The sequence below is a fragment of the Macaca nemestrina genome, chromosome 11, assembly GCF_043159975.1.
Source record: "Macaca nemestrina isolate mMacNem1 chromosome 11, mMacNem.hap1, whole genome shotgun sequence".
Classification (NCBI taxonomy): Eukaryota; Metazoa; Chordata; class Mammalia; order Primates; family Cercopithecidae; genus Macaca; species Macaca nemestrina.
The window spans coordinates 60380655-60397717 of record NC_092135.1 but is presented as its reverse complement, the minus strand read 5'-3'; the positions used below and the strand labels follow the sequence as shown (position 1 = coordinate 60397717).

Below are 17063 nucleotides of genomic sequence, written 5' to 3'. Positions count from 1 at the left end.
GTACAGCATGTTACTCTACTGATGTGGTTTGACTTTGTGTCCTTACCCAAATCTCATCTTGAATTGTAATCCCATAATCGCTAGGTGTCATGGGAGGGACCCAGGGGGAGCTCATTGAATCATGGGGGTGGTTCTCCCCATGCTGTTCTCATGACAGTGAGTGAGTCTCATGGGATCTGATGGCTTTATGAGAGTCTGGCATTTTCCCTGCTTGCATTCATTGCCTCTTCTGCTGCCATGTGAATAAGGACATGTTTGCTCCCCTTTCCACCATGATTGTAAGTTTCCTGAGGCCATGCTGAACTGTGAGTCAATTAAAACTTTTTTCTTTATAAATTACCCAGGCTCAGGTATGTCTTTATTAGTAGCATGAGAATGGACTAACACATCTTCCAAATACTGTAGGTAATTGTAAAACAATGGTAAGTATTTGTATATCTAAACATAGAAAAGGTGCAGTAAAAATATGGTATTATAATCTTATGGGACCACCATCCTATATATAGTCTTTCATTGATGGAAACCTCATTATGTGGTGTATGACTGTATTTAACACCTTTAAGGTCTTAACATAAATGACTCATTGTTTCATACTTACATTTGTATTATCCAAATTTTTCTTGTTATTTGAAAATTATTTATTGAGCACTTACTGTGTGCCAGTGAATAAAACAGGGAAAAAATACTCTTATACAGCCTGCAGTCTGGAAAAGAAAGACAAACAATACAAATAAATATACAAAACTTACAAGGTATATGCTTTTATATCATTTCCTGCCATAATCACTTGGATGTTCTACTGAAACCATAGTTGCTTTTTCACTGTGGGAGGAAAAATACAAATTGAAAACCACTTGCCACCCATGAAGTACACTTCCTAGCAAGGGTACAGGCAATCAACATGTATGATAGTGGTAACATCCACTATTCTCACTTTTACAGCCCCCAATTTCGTATGAACGCTTACCTTGTTAGCCTCACCAAATGGCTTTTGGACTGTTATTTTCTGAAAGGAAGGCAGGAAGAAAAGAGAGTAAAAAAGAGGGATCTCCTTTGTTCCTAATGCTTTGTAAATTTCAATTTTTTATTAGAAGATCATTTGGAAGATAGAGTATAAAGAGTTATGTTGGAATATCGTATCTATTAAAGTGATCATTTTGTAATTATCATCTTCTTTCTGCTAAGGAATGACCATATTCATATTTATTCCAATATTGTCTTTGGAGAAAACTCAACAGTGTATTTGATATCATCTTACTTTTTCAGTTATTTTATTTTCTTGTATGTGTTAAGTTCATGCCATACACAGGTATAGTAATAGGCCTGCCTTTCTTTGGTGAAAAATTGCACTGTTGTCATGTATTAATAGATTTTATCCCTTGAATACATGAATCCTTCCATCCCATCCAGCTGATCAAATCCTACTATTTTTTTAAGACTAGGCTTAACTGACACTCACCCATTCAGGTGGAATGGTTTCACCTTTCCTTTGGATACTCCTGTGTTCAGTATATAATTTTATCATAGCTGCTGATACAAAAATCTGATATTTAGCTATTTACAAATCTTGATCTCTACCTGACCATCACCTTTGCTAATCAGAATGGAAGCCCTACAGTGGCAATTACTCTGTCTTGTCTTTGTAGCTTCAAGCAAAAACTACCTGGTCTTTACTAGGTACGTAATAAATGTGGTCCTTATTAGGTACTTAATAAGAGTTTTCTGATTAAATTAATAATGAATCAATGAATAAACGTTGTCTACATGAGATGATAAATTGACTATCTTTTATTTTTCCCTCTTGCACTTAATAATCATATTTTCAAGACAACTCATTTGATTTAAGCAGGTAGTTTGTGGTTGCAGGATAGACCACACAGAACTGAGTCTGTGAGCTAAGTCTCATTCTAACGTTGTTATAAATAAATGAGCTGTACATGGTTACAAAGCCTTTATTGAACACCCGCAAGTCCCAAAATATTATGCTATCCCCAAGTAATATTGGATTGAAAAGCAACCATGCTTTACACAAAAACAGATTTTATAAAAGACATTAAGCCCAGGTAAGTGTCCTGGCTATGAGGCTGGTAAACTCCATGAATTATGATGGAAAGGGGAAGTACAGAATAATAAACAACAGACGCTTTTTTTTTTGAGGAGGAGGAGGAAAGGGTCGGTGCTGGTAGATTCCCCAAAAGGCAGTGACCTCTTTGGTGAATATCTTTTGAAAGCTTTCAGTCCCCCACTATGAGCATTAATGTGGCAGGTCATGGTTCCCAGATAGATGAAAGGAACCTGTAAAATATCTTAAAACATAAAATAATATGCTCACATTTATTAAGTATTTAGTATACAAAGTACCTTATAGCTATTATATTACTTATCTTCACAAAAAAACCCCTTTGTCATCACTGTGTTTTATGGATGAAAAAAACAAACGGTCAGGAATTTGTCCAAGGTCACATACTTCAAAATAAAGTTAATATTTGAATGCAAGCACACTTACACCAAGTTGTTGGTACATTCCTAGCCACTAGCCTGCTCTCAAACTTAAAATATATCAGGAAAATGTTTCAGATGGTGAAACTTTATAAGTAAATTTTATAAAGCAATAAACCTTATAAATAAAGCTTCATATCCTTTGTAATAATATTGGGAGACCAAGAGCTGACGTCAGACTCACAATGTCCTTGTATGTATTTAATGATGGAAACAAGTCTTCTAACTAAGCACCATTCAACAAGTGACTATTTACTGGGACAGGCTGAGATCTTTCATACAGAAACATAATGCTGACTTTTTCTTTCCATCTTATTTTGCCATTCAATAAAAACTGTCATCCTTTGGTGCTACTTATCTAGATATTTTTGTATGCTCCTAATTTTCCCAATATTTATGCATAAAATATATGTTCCAGTAAGAGTATATACTAAATAATTAGAATTTATTTAAATAGATTGTGTTATCTGACTTATGTAAATGGAGGTTTTCCTAGGACTAGTTAAGTTCCTCAAGCAAAATAATGTATTTGCATTGTTGCTAAACAAGTGATGATCAGGAAATCAATATTTCATGTTAATCAAGTCTAAATGTTGTGTAAAAAATACCTATCTGGGGAAGAAAAAGGCATACCATGGTAACTGAAGGAGGTAGGAAATAATTACTCCTTCCTAGGGACAATATTCAGACTCAGTAGCAGGCATTTTGCCAGCCCAGCAGATGGACATATTGAAGCCCCTACTTGTTGGTATGAAATATTAATAGTGAGGGCATGATTCCGATCTGAAAACACAAAAACAAATTACTTTGGAGGTTAAGGGGATATACCATTACCAATCCATCTCTGAGCTGAATTAGCCTTTAGATATAAAAATGGCTCCCTATTAACAGTCTAGTCCAACGTTAGAGTTATTTTTAACCAAGTGGGGTTTTGGAGAGACTATAAAAAAAGAAAGATGATTTTCCAAGTTCATGAAATGTGAAATAAGCAGTTTGATGCAGAAGAAGATATAGTGACATGAACATGCTAAAAGTGAACAGAATGGGGATCTAACCTTTAATGAACCTCAGAGGCAGGACCATGTAGTAATTTTACAGATGCAAAAATATTATGTTGTACTTCCTTAATCCTAAACCAATAATCCTTCTCATCCTTGATGTTACAAAGCATTAGTGGTCAAGGTCATGCATAAAATGTTCTGCAATATGGGAAAATAATAAGGGAAAATAACCTGTATAAATGTCTCTTTAAATTTACCACAGAGTCTTCCCAAAGTTTTCCAAGAAAGAAAAGCAGAACAGATCAATTATATAAGCAATTTTAGGGGTTAGTGAATTATCTTTCACTTCTCCGGACCCCAATTTCCTCAGGGGTATGTGGCTTGCTTTATGTTGGCAGATGTAAGAAGATTCATTGAGAAGAATTCTGCAAATGTAACATTCCCTCTCAAGGTCTACTCTAACGCTTTTAACTGGGACTCAGCAACTGTGAAGTCTCTGCCTGGTTTCTTAACCTTTGTCAAGTCATTTAAACTCTCTGGGTCATATCCATAAATCAGACAGAAGAAATACAGGTCCTAACCATGCTATCCAGGGATTCTAGCGGGAGATATTTTTAATAATAAATAATAATGGAGGGGTAGAAATAGAGATGGAAAAACAGGATCAAAGGAGCAACATATTCAGTGACTTAAAAATTAATTATATGTGGTAAGAATTGTTTTAAAGTTAATTGTATGTAGGGAAAAACATACAGAAAAAATGAAATACATAGATTTTAAGGTTTGAAATAAAATAATTTTGAATTGTACCAGTTTATTGCTATTAAAGAATGAATGACCAATGAAGACATTATTGTAGATAACAACTTTTTAAGCCTCTGAGAAGAATAGCTGTGAGTTTTATCGGGAAAATATATTTCTTAAATAATCCCACAATAAATCATTGCTGTACACACCAGGTGCAAGAAAATGCTAAGGAGGAAGAGAAAGAACTAGAAATTAATGTTCTTTGTAAGATGACAGATTGTCAGATTTAGATGCTGTCTATAACTAAAAGGAGAAATGCCATGAAGTCACTTCTTAATATCTAATAGGATTTCATTTTAGAGCTCTAATTACATGCTTTCACCCACAGCCAACATGCTGTGTTAGTTTTCTTAGTTTACACTTTGTAAATTTTGAGCTCAGTTTTCACTTCTATTTTTAAAGATTAGTAGGTAAGTAGTCATATTTGACACTTCAAGGTCACAACACAAGAAATTGAATCTTTGCAAAGGCATTCTTTATCTGAGGCTTGCACCCTTTCACTGCAGATTATTATAAGCTAGAAAAAGAAGAATCATTTTGTGTTCTCAGCCATGCAAGCAAAACCACCACAAGAAGGATGTGTGTGCCTGTGTGTATGTGTATGTAAATTCCTATATTGTGTTAATCAAGAAATATAATATAAGGTAAAGTAATTAAAATGCAACTGCTCGCTTATCTTAAAACACTTATTGGTTGCTGCTTTCTAAATGGTACCATCTATGTGTCTGGTGTTTTGGTATAAAAGCCATTTTATGATTTCATGCTGAAAACCCCCAACAAGGGAGTTAGAATTAATTGAGCAGTCAGATGAAGAAAGCAGGTTCGCTCAGTTAGTAGATGGCAGAGCTCAAACTCAAGCCCTCGGCCATTGTCCTTGCCTGGGAGGTACTTATCACTGCACATTTAAACTCAGTGAATGTGCCATCTTTCACTTAGTGGCAGTTGCTTAAATTACAAGTGTCAAAAACAATTGCCCTGTGAAAAGTGACCCTGCGTTTCTGAGTCAGCTAAGAGACGGTTTGAAGAAAGACCAATATCCTACCCTCATCCTCGAACTTTGGCAAAAGTGATAGGTTCTCCACCAGGGCAAGCATTCTTCTCTCCTGTAACTGCCACTTTCACACTGGGCTATGTGACACAAGTGTGGACACCCAATACAAAAGACGAATTCTAGGAGGAATGAGTTTGTGCTAGATCATTTAAATCATATGTTGCTAAAAGTCCAGGAATAGCAAGATGGGCAAGACAAAGAAAGTAACAGACATTGAAGAACTGGTTTGCAAGATTCCATCACTTTATTCGCTGGCAAGCTGCTTCTCTTTGGTGGAAGCCACCCTTCTCCTACCTCCTGTCAACACCCTCAGCTTCCTCAAAGCCCAGGTCCAAGTGAGAAGGATCCAGTGAGAGGCAAGTTCACCTCCCATGCTCAGTCATCTGAGCTAAGGACCGAGTACTTTTACCTGGGTGGTCAACAGCAAGAATATCTGCTCTCTTATACTTTGTCTTTGCTACAGCATCTTGGACTCACCCCAAAGCCACTGTGCAACTAGCTCAGAACAGGACACAGGATGCCCAACCACCATATTAGGGGTCTGCACAGTGTTCACTGTGGCACATACACAGACAGAAGGAGCCATCAAGCCCACATCCTTACAACTGAAGCCTGTTTCAATTACCTAACTTTTACATTATATATGAACACCATTTTAATAAAACCATTCATATTATACATCAACCATCAATTTTTATTAAAAAGTGATGCAAAATTTGCATATTGCAAAGCAAAGGGAAAGTTTACATTTTTTGAAATTATACTTTAAGTTCTGGGGTACATATGCAGAATGTGCAGGTTTGTTACACAGGTATACACGTGCCATGGTTGTTTGTTGCACCCATCAACCCACCAACTACGTTAGGTATTTCTCCTAATGTTATCCCTCCCATAGCCCCCCACCCCCTGGCAGGCCCCATTGTGTGATGACCCCCTCCCTGTGTCCACGTGTTCTCATTGATCAACTCCCACTCATGAATGAGAATATGCGGTGTTTGGTTTTCTGTTCCTGTGTTAGTTTGCTGAGAATGATGGTTTCCAGTGTCATCCATGTCCCTGCAAAGGACATGAACTCATCCTTTTTTATGGCTGCATAGTATTCCATGGTGTATATGTGCTACATTTTCTTTATTCTGTCTATCATTGATGTGCATGTGGGTTGGTTCCGAGTTTTTGCTATTGTGGACAACGCTGCAATAAACATATGTGTGCATATGTCTTTATAGTAGAACACCATCAAAAAGTGGGCAAAGGATATGAACAAACACTTCTCAAAAGAAGACATGTATGCAACCAACGAACATATGAAAAAAAGCTCATCATCACTGGTCGTTAGAGAAATCCAAATCAAAACCACAATAGATATCATCTCATGCCAGTTAGAATGGCGATCATTAAAAAGTCAGGAAACAACAGATGCTGGAGAGGATGGGGAGAAATAGGAACACTTTATACTGTTGGTGGGAGTGTAAATTAGTTCAATCACTGTAGAAGACAGTGTGGCGATTCCTCAAGGATCTAGAACTAGAAATACCATTTGACCCAGCAATCCCATTCCTGGGTATATACCCAAAGGATAATAAATTATTCTACTAGAAAGTTTACATTTTCACTTAAAAAACTGGTTTAAAGAGAATGAAATGTTGATTCTTTTCAGCAACAACTGCAACTACGACTACTTCATAGCAAAAGCAACAGCCACAGCAGAATAGATAAATAAAGAAAAGAGTTTAAAGGAAGAAAAGGAGCATATGCATTATGTATCACGAATGTTCTATATAAATTAGATACATAATTATAATCTTGATAGAATGTAAACAAAAATTTCAGATTTCAGAGAACTCTGCTGAACAAAACTTTTCATTCTGTAAAATCCAACAGTCAGTAAAAACAAAATTTCCAGATAGTAAAAAAAAAGTTATTTCTGTATTTTTAATATGAAGCTGTCTCACTACTATAGTTCCATATAAGAATAATTCCATTTTGACATCAGACACCCTTGCAGACACTAACATGCTGGGAAAATGGCCTTCATACTTTGTTATTACAAGAAGAGTGAATTATGGGATAAACCATTGGCTAAAGAGTCACCTTTTAAAGAATTTGATTGCAACCCTGTTAATTTTCTGTAACTCTGCAATACTTTTAAATCACAAGTATTTGTAGCAGTAAAATTATTTTTATTTTGAATATACAGTTCATGAAAACACATCAGTTTATGCAAGCACATCAGTTTGATGTGATGCTCCTTCAATTTCAACATCTGAAGAATGATAGAGACATTAAAACTATAGGTTCTAAAAATTACCTAATTCATTTTCATACTTGACTGGTGTCACTCGTTCAAAGAGATAAAACTTTTAACTATTGCACATAGCCTTTTACACATGAAATAGACACAGAATTGGGGGTTATGCATTATTTTCTATCCCTCTGTTCCCTTTTTAACCCTGGACGCTAGCCACCCACCTACTTGCTCTGATGTCCAGCTGTCCCCGGCCTAGCTAAGTGGGCTCTTCCTGTCAGTCATGGCCTCTCCTCTCCTCTGAAATCTCCTTGAGTCAAGGATGGTGTGATACTTTTGCTCCTGTTCCAATGATACAGTTGGAAGTTAACCACTTGCAGGAGGTAAGAAGAGCTTTTTAGCACAGTCATCTCTAAGTCTGGAGCCTTACATTCAGGAAAACAGTTTGACACGGCAGAAAAAATGCTTCAGAAATATAACTTCCAGACACAGAGGAAAAACTTGTTTCCTCGATTAATAAATTTTTGGCAACGCAATTTGACATTTACTTCATTGAATTCTGGGAACATGACGTTCTGGCTAGTTGCCACACAAGAATTATTCTTGCAGTTGGCATCCTCACTACTTTTTGAAGTTTATCCTCAAAGAGAGACAACTTCATCACAAACAAACATATAGGTCAGGTTTATATGTCAGCAAATAAATATTTTGGAAAACTAATACGAATGTCCACTGTGGTTGTTAGTTTCTAAAAATGAGAACATGTTCTACCCTGTTTTGTTAACCAATAAATTTTTGTGATACAGCTATACATTGTAAACTGTGCTCACATAATTCAGAACTCCATCTACTAAATATTTGTGACAAACAGACTTCAGGCACACAGCCACATCCTCTCTCTTTCCAGTGTTCACATAGGCACTATAGCTCAGCTATATAGTTCATTCAGACACATTTTTGTGGACTATCTTACCCCATCAATGTGAGATATCATTTCATTGGTCTCAGCTCTTTTCTTGTTACATTCTATATCCACATCTGCAGCTTCAGTTGTAAAGAGGTTACAGTGAAGTCTGATGAGGGTTATGATCAAAAGGACCAATTAGGGGACTTGGAGATAATATAAAATGATCATGGGTGTCTTGGTTGCATGTTTTGAAGTCATAGAAATGCTAAGAAAGCCCTTGCTTTTAAGCTTTCTAAAATAAAACAGTTTTGCAAATAATAATATTTGTACTAGGATTAATAGCAGACCTTGAGATCATTTGAAGCAGTTTCTGGCACAATTTAACACCTTTATCACTAATCCTGCTGTTACTGATCAGAGCTGGCTCTCACACTGTTTTTTCTCTGCATGATTTATTAGAATTCTTTGATAAGAGCTCTTTGAACCTGGCCTTGTACTTAAGAGTTCTGTAGAAATTATCTGTTATTCTGGAGTATAGTTTCTCATACTCTCTGGCCTCAGATTCTACATCTGTTAATTGAAGAATCTAAATTTGATGAATTCTGCCTAAAAACATTGTAGCAATTTTTATCATTTACATTGAAAAATAAAAACTAGATCTAACTGACTCCATACTTTTTCAACTGCACCATATTGTCTTTTTAATGTAATAATAATAGTAATAATGCCAAAGTAGGAGTATGAAATAACTCCTATCAAACACTTTCTTTGACTGTATTATACTGTCTCATTTCCCAACAATTCAGGTGAGCACCATTATTATCATCACCATGTTACTTCTTTTCCAGGTTAAAAGGTCATGTAACTTACTCCAAATCACATATCTAGCTTCCATTCTTGCATACTGTAGGTTCTCATTTTTTCTTCATTTGTTCTTAAAACAGTTTTGGGAAAAAAAAAAAAAAGCCTATTGAGATAATGCACAAGAAAGAGTCTTGAAGACAGAAAACCTACGTATTAATCTTTGTTACTATCTATGTGACTCTAAGGATGTCACATAACTGACTTATCCCTTAGTTTTCTGACCTATAAGATGTTTTATGTAGGCTCAAAGCAGGTAATATATGGGAAAGGGCTTTAGAAATTTCAGGGTACAGAGATGTATGACATTACCACAATTACGTAGAAAGGATTATCTTCCCTCTTTTGTTTATTAACTTTGAAGATTAACAGAAATTATCAGCAAACTTGTCTTATAATTACACTAGCAATTTCTCTCTGTGGATTCACTGTTTTACTGCCTAGCTTTATCTTTATCCTGCATATCTCTATTCTTTAGTCAGCAACTATCAAATAAAAAGTAACTGAGACAGAAAGAAAGACTTTCAGAAGTGTAAAGTAGCATATTCCACATTGTTTATAATAATCACTATCACTTGGGGAGATATCACCTGTGGCAACCAGGTAGTCTCTTCCCAAGGGATAGTGATTATTATATTCACAATATTCATAAAGTTAGCCTTTCCCTGTTAGTGACATCATATTTTTTTTCATCAAACATGTTTTGCAAAGACTAGGGGAAAGTTGCTTTTTAATTAACTGGAGCAGATTGCATTTTCCAAAGATAGCTGCAACAATATCTCCCACCATCTCCCATCTCTTGCCACTGCTCCATCAAGAAGGGAACTCTGTTTCTCTGTGCCCTTGAATATGAGTGGTCCCTGTGGACTCATTGACCAATAGAATATGGAAGAAATGATGCTGTGCTGGTTGTAGGCTTCAACCTTAATTGGCCCAATAGCTTGAGCTTCCTGCCTCTTGGAAAGTTTGCAATTGAACGCCCATTTTTGGATGCTTCTTCTGGAAATTTAGGCATCATTCTCTGAAAAGCTCAAGCCACTTGGAGAAGGCACATGTAAACATTCCAGTTCATATTGCTGGCTGATCCCCCAATCATCAACCAGTTATGGCATCCAGCCATATGAGTGCACTGTCTTGAATGTCTGAAGTCAGCCTTCAGATGACAGCAGCCACAACCAAAATCTAACTGCAGTAACATGGAGGAATCTAAGCTGGAACCACCTAGCTCAGAACTTACCTATGGGGCCATGTGAGATAATCATAAATTGTTACTTAAGCACTAAGTGTTGAGGTGGTTTGTTACACAGCAACAGACAACCAAGACACCAACTGATCTGCTGCAAGACTTTTCCAAATGTAATTGTCGTTCATTCCTTCCTGTGAATCCATTAATACAATTTGACTGAGACCAGCATGATTTTTAAACTAAATCCTTTAGTAGTTTCCTCATAGTAATGCTGTGTTTATAAAATTCTATGGTTTTAAAATATAGATCTATCTCCATGTGTTTTTGCAATTTACTGTGGAAGTCCGTTCTTCAGAAAAGATGAAATTTGTATGTGAAGACAAAAAGATTGTTTTACCCACTTATTTGTGTGAGGATTTTGAGATTAAATTTGAATTTATCTTAAAAAGGAATGGATTTTAAAGACTCAGTAAGATGGGCTTTCAAGTGTCCATTCTCCCACTTTTTAAATAAGCATGTCAGATATATTGCAGCCAGGTGTCTGTGACTGATTTCCTCTTTTTGGGAATCTTTTTTGTCCCCAGATGAAATATACATTTCCTCTTTTTCATAATTATAAAAGTAATACATACTAAGTATTGAAAATCCCAGCATAAACTATGATCAAAGTAGAGGTAAGAGTCCTCTGAATAGTCACATCTCAGCTAGTGTTCAATAACCAGGTATCATTGGCAAGTTATTTCATCTCTCTGTAATTTGGTTTCATGTATAAAACCTATACAATGAAGATAATACTAATAGTTTACAAGATTGCTGTGGAATTATATAAAATAGTAAATATAAAGCACTTAGAACAGAGCCTGGAATATAGTAGGTATTCAACAAACATTAGTTTTAATTAATAACAGTTTGATGTGTGTGTTTCCTTCCAAATTCTGTTCTAAGCATGCATATATATATATACATATATATATATACATACATATATATATATATGTCATATATATTTAACACAAAAATATAATTATAAATGCTCAGTTTTCAGGTCAATTTTTGAACTATTCACTATACAATGTGGATATGGTTTTATAACAATATGTAGAATTATGTCTCATTAGTTTTTGTAATCACATTGTATTCTAATTTATTAATAATATAATAGTTGTGAAGAATATGCAGGATTCTATTTTATATTTTAAACACTTTGAGCTAGTATAAAACACTGCAATTAACATCTTTATTTACAAAATTACCTAACACACAGGATCTTATAAACAGAAAAACAGGAAAAATAATCCTGTTAAAATGTATGAAGACTCTTACTCAAGTAGATCAGAATATTTTGCTTATCATTATATGGCAAGTATTTTACTGATTCTAAATATTTATAGACACTAAGAGGCTGCTAATCTATGTACAAATAACAAATACTGATGAAACTAATAAAAAAGACCATAAGAACTGGAAAAACCTCAAATCTAAGGATCCCATATTATCAGCTCTCAAACAACTTAGTTCAAAAAAACTCTTGAGTGTCTACATTAATGTTAAATTCAGCATGTCACAAACAGAACTTTTATTTTTTATGACAGGTAAAATTCTAATTAAAAAGTAAATACTAAATTCCAAATATGCACACCTATCTGAAGACAGATTTTGTGTAAAGGATATCAAATCATAGGTTCTAAGAAACTGACTGAAACTGAGGTATATTGGCACATGAAAACTGAGATGACCTAAAGGATAAAATAAAAAGTCAAAGAGAGCAGAAATTGTTTAATCAGTGCAAGTCTGGTAAATTTCACACAAGGAGACAAACCTGCCTGTCCTGTCTCTTATCTTCAATCCCTTTAGGCAGAATCTTTGAATGCTACTAATGGTAGGGCCTAGAGGTTTGCCTTGATGGGGGAGAGGAAGGGAGGATTTACCTCCAAGAGTTTCCTTAGACCCTGGTCTTGATTTGCCCTCCAGATAAATATATCATCCTTGTAAAAATATCAAGCTTGCTATGAAAAGACAAATCTGAAGTGTGCTAGCCACCACCTTTCAGCCAACTGGACCTATCTATGCTCATCCATTTTGCAATTCTGGAGCTTCCACAATTGCTAGTTGTTTTGGACATTTTTGCACAACAAATCTTTTTACATGAAGTCATTTAAATATACATATAAATGTGTTAACAGAAGCTTTTAATTTCTCAGCATCATCATATAAGGTCTTCTCTTTCTAGAAGTGTTATAGACAAAGACACATAAATGAAAGCTATTCCATGTGGTAGGCTGAATAATGGTCCTGGAAAAAGGTTCATGCCCTAAACCTCAGAACCTGTGAGTGTGTTACCTTACATAGCAAAAGGGACTCTGAAGATGTGGTTAAGTTAAGGATCCTGAGATGGGGAGACTGTACTGATTTACACATATGGGCCCAATGTAATCATAGGGTCGTTATGAAAGGGAGATAGGAGGGCACAGTCAATGAAGGGGATGTGACCCAGAAGAAGAGGGAGGGAAGGAGATGTGATGACAGAAGAGGGGCTCATAGTCAGAGAGACAGATTTAAAGATGCTACATTGCTTGCTTGAAGGCGGAGGAAGGGACCATGAACAAAAAATTGCAGGTGGCCTCTAGAAGCTAGAAAAGGCAAGGAAATGAATTCACTCTTAGGGCCTCCAGAAGGAATGTAGCCCTGCCAATCCATTTGATTTTCTAACCTTCAAGCTTTAAACACACCAGGCTTTAAACTAGCTAGTAATTTAAAAAAAAAAAAAAATAGGACAACATTTTTTTGGAGCAAATTTTCACCTTTATTACTTAAAAAAATGCTATGATAGAGTTTGTGGTTTATATTTTCCAGAATGATACAGGTTTATATATTCTGTTTGCAGAGTAGAAAAGGTGTTCTCTTTGGTCAGGCTTACTCTTAAGAAGTGTAAAGGAGATGAGTCAAGCATGCCCAATATGTTGCCTTGATTTTACCAACCGAGTAATTCACACTTTCTCGCCAGAGGCATGGCAGATGGTATTTGTGAGATGATGAATGGGTTTCAACTAGCAGGTATGATTCATTAAAAAACCACAGGGATCATTTTCATTGTTCCCTGTAAACATTAGCTTAACATGCTACTGTTGCATGAGCAACTGAATTGATCCAGGCATGGGAGGAAATGTCAGAAAAGTGAAAGAAGAAACATTTCTCAGATAACCAGATTCTAAGATTGTTGCCAATAGACCTTCTACTTAGTCATTTTATTGTTTATAACTCAATATTCAATTCTTTAAATAAAGGACATATTTGTGAAATGCACTACCTAAGACTGTTTGACCTATTGATCATTTTAGTTGCTCATGTGGGGACCCTGTCTATCACTTATGTATTTCCTGATGTCTGGTTAAGAAGGATAACTATTTACATTATCTTTGGAGACAATTAACAATATTCATATTTTCCACAAACCTTTTGTTTCTAGTGAGTTTTCAACACCTTTCCTGACAATGCTCAGACTTTTTTTTATTTTCTTTTTTTTTTGAGATGGAGTCTCGCTCTGTCACCCAGGCTGGAGTGCAGTGGCACAATCTTGGCTCACTGCAAGCTCTGCCTCCTGGGTTCACGCCATTCACCTGCCTCAGCCTCCCAAGTAGCTGGGACTACAGGCGCCCACCACCACGCCCAGCTAATTTTTTTTTTTTTTTTTTTTTTTTTTTTTGTATTTTTTAGTAGAGACGGGGTTTCACCACGTTAGCCAGGATGGTCTTGATCTCCTGACCTCATGATCCGCCCACCTCGGCCTTCCAAAGTGCTGGGATGATACTTGTTTTTGTCTTCCGAACAGTAGCATGTTATGCTAATGTCTACAGGGAATGATGAAAGTGCCCCCTGTGGCTCTTTGGTGAATCATAACTGCTGGTTGAGACCACATCTTCAATGTCAGCTATATTTTCTTCCTTGAATGCCTTGCTTACTGCCCCCACTGAAACATCTACCAGTTCATACAGTCAGCATAACTCAATTTCCACGCACTGTACTTCCCACAGATCAAACTTTCACTATATGCACAAACTTCCTATCATTTTACCATTCAGTTGCCTGGACTTTTGTAAAATAAAAGATAAGAAAAATTCCAAAAGTAGCTTTTGCTGTGTGTTACTCTCCTATTGCTGAATGATAAAATACCACAAATTAGCAGTTTTAAACAACACCATTTATCAGTCATAGTTCTGTAGGTCAGAAGTCTGGGCCGGGTGTGGCTGGGTTTTCCGCTCAGGGTATTACAAGGCTGAAATCAAGTTGTGACTCTGTAGCTGTGGTTCTCATCTGGACTCAGGTCCTCTTCCAAACACACTGGTTAATGGCAGAATCTATTTTCCATGGTCATAAGACTGTGTCCCCACTTTCCTCCTGGCTGTTTATTCATCACTACTTTCAGTGCCCAGGGGCTTCCCTTCTCATCAGCTGCTCAAACGTGAATGTTTGCTTTCTTCCAGGCCAGCAGGAACACCTTTGACTTCCTCTTCTGTGACCAGCAAGAGAAAAATCTCTGCTTTTTAAAGTCTCCTGTGATTCTAGTAAGCACACCTGGATAATCTCCCTTTCTTAAAGTAAACTGTGCCATATAACATAAACTACTTGTGGGAGTCTAAGCCTTTCATTTTCGCAGCCACTGGAATTATTCAGAATCTGTATGACAGAGGAATGAAACCTTGAGGACCATCTTAGAATTTTGCCTGGCAAATACTGTTAGTGATTGCTAGCCAGAGAAATGTCTGATTTTCCTATATTTTTTTGTTCTTATATTTCATTTGGCTCCTTATCTTTGTAAAACTATCCAATTGAACTGTCATTCAATGTTTAAAGCCTTCTAAAACTTCTGATAAATATCTATTAAAATTTTTCAAAAAGTCTAAAAAGCTGGTAAAATAAACAGAGTACTAAGAACCAGATATATCTGGGCAACTGTCAGAATTTCAGTTACTAGCCATTAGACCAGAGCCAGTAAACAAGGTCTTTATGGAGCCCTCTTAGTCCATTTCCACTGTAAAATTGGGACAATGATTGCTACCCCCTAGAACATCATCATTGTCTAATGAGTGTATTAACATTCTTACCACAATGGTAGGACCAGAGTCGTCAACTAACAATTTCTGTCCTTTGTTTTACTTCTATTTTCTTTCCATTTTGGTTCTGCTTGGTTTGTATTTAAATGCAAAAAAAAAAAAAAAAAAAAAAAAAATCTCCAATAGACCAGTCAGACCAGGTTTTGCGTTACAGAAAAATGTTACCTTTCCACCAATACGTTATTCTCAATGGGCTTTAGAACCCTCACAATTTATCACCAATGCCAACGGCTTGCCTGGAATTGAAGTGCTATTATAATCCTTTCTCTCTTAAATGCTTATTATGGGAATCACATGGACCCACAAATTGATCATTAAAATAATATGTTACATACTTAGGGCACCCACACTATACTTTGAGTACTTTATTGATTATGGCAGGTGATTTATTTATAATATTTTTGTCCAATACATGCAATACATTCTGCTTATATAGCTTGGTTCAAAAACTCACCCATATCTAGTAGAATAATTTTTAGCTAAATTTCCTCTTTTTCCCTTAGTATATTCTCAGTAATGTGATCAAATTGGTTCCCTAGTTCACCTTCTCTAGTTTTTTTTTTAATATTTGAATAATTTCTAATTTTAATTAATGGCTTAGAAATTCAAGTGCCCCTCAAACTATTCTGGGCTTTGTTTTTACTTTACAACTGAACTTAAACTCTTGCTAGGTTTTCTAATTCTCTTTCACAATTTCTTCATTTTGAAAAAAAGCAAAAGCCCTAAATTACTGCTTGTTTTTTTCATTCATGATACAGTTTTGTCACTTGATTGTGCAAGATATGTGGGCAAGTTATTTTCTTGTAAACACATTGTGGTGCTTTTAAATGACTTTGAGGGTTCCCCTGGAATATTGAGTAATGTTTTTACAAATGTTTTAAGCCCCTCTGTCAGTTTTTGCTGTTGCTTTGTTTTACTTTCTGTCATTAAGAACTTTCCTTCTGATGAACATCTTTTAGTTGCCCTCACTTTCACTAAAATGTTGAATTTGATCTTGGCAAATTACCCTTCATAATAATTTGTCATTCTTTTGACCACCACACAGAACTAAATCCCACACAGAACTAAATCTATTATATTTTATCCCCCTTGAAGTTCTAAGGGAATTTAATCTTGGAAAGTCATTTATCTTCTCCAAATATCTGACACCAACATTTTTGTCCTAATTAAAATTTCTGCCAATCTCTATAGAGACAAATGTAATGCCTTATTATTATTATTAATCTAGCCTAATTTTGTAGGTTATTTTTGCTTTGTCTACCATATTCAGCTGATTCTCATTATCATAGTATTTTGTCACATTTTTATTCTTTAAATATGGAATGCCTGCTTACCAAAATTCCATTTACTGTCTTTATCTGACAAATAATTTTATCCTGTATGACTCAAACATTT

At 35.7% G+C, this 17063-nt stretch overlaps 1 protein-coding gene and 1 long non-coding RNA gene across 8 annotated transcripts in view; one reads left to right on the top strand and one right to left on the bottom strand.

Annotated features, from left to right (window-relative positions):
• LOC105483335 (uncharacterized) overlaps positions 1 to 9446 on the bottom strand; it is a 42107-nt gene extending 32661 nt beyond the window's left edge. For both annotated transcript variants that reach the window (XR_011609826.1, XR_011609825.1), the window contains exons 1-4: positions 9381 to 9446; positions 7828 to 7945; positions 968 to 1006; positions 654 to 704 (exon numbers count right to left, since the gene is read on the bottom strand). This is a non-coding gene — a long non-coding RNA (uncharacterized lncRNA). The remainder of the gene's footprint in view (positions 1 to 653; positions 705 to 967; positions 1007 to 7827; positions 7946 to 9380) is intronic.
• The window catches only part of LOC105483334 (potassium voltage-gated channel subfamily H member 7), a 473655-nt gene that overhangs the window by 266822 nt on the left and 189770 nt on the right, over positions 1 to 17063 (top strand). The window contains exon 1 of one of the 6 annotated variants that reach the window (XM_071072861.1): positions 15065 to 15119. The exons of the other annotated variants lie outside the window; for them this stretch is intronic. The gene's annotated coding sequence lies outside the window, so the exon portion shown is untranslated. Of the gene's footprint in view, positions 1 to 15064; positions 15120 to 17063 lie in introns of those variants that run through there. 6 annotated transcript variants of the gene reach the window in all.